Source organism: Populus euphratica, unplaced genomic scaffold (assembly GCF_000495115.2).
Source record: "Populus euphratica unplaced genomic scaffold, PopEup_1.0 scaffold263.1, whole genome shotgun sequence".
Classification (NCBI taxonomy): Eukaryota; Viridiplantae; Streptophyta; class Magnoliopsida; order Malpighiales; family Salicaceae; genus Populus; species Populus euphratica.
In genome coordinates, this window is record NW_011500061.1 from 101,498 (window position 1) to 104,507 (window position 3,010).

Genomic DNA, 3,010 nt, shown 5'->3' on the forward strand with positions numbered 1-3,010 from the left:
ATTTTAATAAGAAAAAACATAAAACTTGTTGGTTTTGTGCCTTTTGGTTCAAAAATTAACCAACATCTTCTATTATAGTTTTTAAGCTATTTTATTTAGTTTTGATGAATTTTGACAATAAGTTGTGGTTTTTTTAAAAAAATTTATAGAATTTAACCATCAAGATAAAAAACTTTAAATAAAATTTCTCAAAATTGATTATGTTTCAAAATCCAATATGCTCGGGAATGGGATTTTTACTGTTTGGATAGTGGGTAATCATACGTTCATATTAATATTTCATTTTTCAAAGCTCAGGAAGCAGCTAATTGGTGATAGAAGGCATAACACTTACAAAAAAATCTCTTTTGGTGGGGTTTAAAGAACCTTAAATGAGAAAGATATTGACTTTTAGTAAGAGATTGTAATAAAATAAGAGAATAAGCTTCAAATTCTAAGAATAAGAGTGTTTGTTCTTGTTTTTGTCTAATAAATGCTATGAGAATTAAAGTATAAATACTGAGAGAATAGAAATTATGAGCTTTTGACCTGCTTGATTTAACAGGTCGTGTTGCTTGAATGGAAGCATTGGAATGCCATTTCCTCCTGATAACATTAATAAATGATAAATATCACTTACATAATATTAATGATGAACATATATCTCTTACACAATATTAATATTGATGGAAATATGGTAGGCCCTTATAATATTTTTATACACCTAGGGTGTAAAGATATGAGTATTCTAGGCATTAACACTTTAAGTTAAAAGTCATAAAAATAAACAAACGAAGCTTTATAACCAAACATGGGGCCTATATGGTCATTACACCCATATCCCCTATAAAAAAAAGTCCTTTTTAGTGGAATTTAAGTACCTTCATTTGATAAAGTCAATGACTTTTAATAAGAGTTTGCAATAAATAAAAGAATGATCTTTAAATTCTAAAAACAAGAGTGTTTGTTCTTGTTTTTGTTTGATAAATGCTATAAGAATTAAAGTATGAGTACTTAGAGAATATAAATTATGAACCCTTTACATTGTTAGTTTAAGGAGCATTTATACTTCCTGAACCTTATCATATTGCTTGAATGGAGGGGTTTGAATGTTATTTCCTCCTAATAGCATTAATGAGGGATAAATATCTCTTACATAATATTAATAAGGAGCATATCTCTCTTACACAATAATAATGTTGATGAAAATATGGTAGGGCCTTAGAAGACTTTTATAAACTTAGGGGTGTAAAGAGATGAGTATTCATGATATTAACATTTTATATTTAATGTCATAAGAATGAATAAATGACGCCTTATAGCCCAACATGGGGTCTATAATGGTCATTAGACTCATATCCACTTGAAATGGGCATGATACCAAGCGCAAGGATAGTAGATTTAATAACTTGCCAAACTCATATTTACTATGACTCAATTCATAGCTAAACCTAGGAACATTAAGTTTGGTAACTCATTATATCCTCATCTGCTTGGGCTTAATGCGTAGATAAACCTAATGATATTGGGACTAACAGCTCCTCAAACATATATGTACTTAAGCTCAACACATAGTTGAACTAAAAAATACTGGGTTTAACAGCTCGCTAGATCCATATCTGTTTATGCTCACAAATTAGCTGAACCTCAGAACATTGGGTTTGTCATTTGCTAGACCTATATATAGTTGAGATCAACATGTAATTGAACAAAATGATGTTGGGTTTGACAACTTACCAAACCTAAATTTGCATGAGCTCAATGATTAGTACTTAAAAGTACATTTTCATCAAGGTTTTATATCAATATTTTGCACTTGAAGTATCAATAACTCCTTAACTAAAGTATGTTTTATAATACCAAGTCTGACATAATATAATTTTAATTTATGGTAAATGTTCATTTTAAATACAGGCTTATCACATAAATGAAAGGATTAATTAATGAGTTTAACTACTAAAATTGAGAAGAAAAAGAGAGGGTGAAGCATAGAAAAGAGATGGTGATTCAGTCCAAACTAGAACACTGTTCAGTTATTGGGTCATATCTAGAGCTATAGATCTTGAATTTTAATTTGATTTAGATAGCTAAAAAATCTAAGACATGGACCTAAAATATTCATGTGAAATGCAAGACTCAATTCTGCTATTTAGAAGTCCAAATCTTAGCAACAACGAAGAAGTTCGAATCTGTCCTGCAGCTCATACATTGTTCCATGTTCAGCCTATATCTTGAGTTCTAGAAGTCCAAATGACCTTAATTTTTTTTTTGAAAACCTAAGATAATTTTCTAGAAATTTCATGGATTAAGTCTGTTCAAATTCTGATGTTAGTAATGACTTTTTGTTTAGACAAGAAGATAAAGATTGTCACTAAGTCAAGATGTGGCCACCCACTTAACAATTAGTTAACAAATCAATAATTTCTAATTTTAGCCTATAAAAGGAGGCATTTGTCATGCATTTAGGCATCTTGGTTTTTAGATCAAGATCATGTTCTTGCTCTTTTTCTTTATATATTTATTATAATGCTTAAGTTTTGCTTTCATTAATATCTTGTTTATGCTTTTCATTTCCTTTCCTTTCCTTCACTTAGTTAACTTATATCTTTTTTATTTATGTTTCTCTTCTTTATTATGTTTAGTTAAATTTATTATGTCAAGGTAAAAATATTACTGATTAGTACTTGAAAGTGTATTTTTATCAAGGTTTTATATCATTATTTTGCACTTGAAGTATCAATAACTCAACTAAATTATATTTTATAATAACATATCTAATAATATAAGATATCTTTAATTTGTGGTAAATCTTCATTTTAAATGGAGGCCTATCACATAAATGAAAGGATTGATTGATGAGTTTAAGAACTGAAATTAAAAGGATAAAGAGATAGCCAAACTTAGAAAAGAGATATTGGTGTAGTCCAAACCGGAACACTGTTCGGTAATTGGGTCATATTTAGAGCTGTAGATCTTGAATTTAGGTCTATTTTATATGGATGGAAAGGTAAGATATAGGCCTACAACTTTC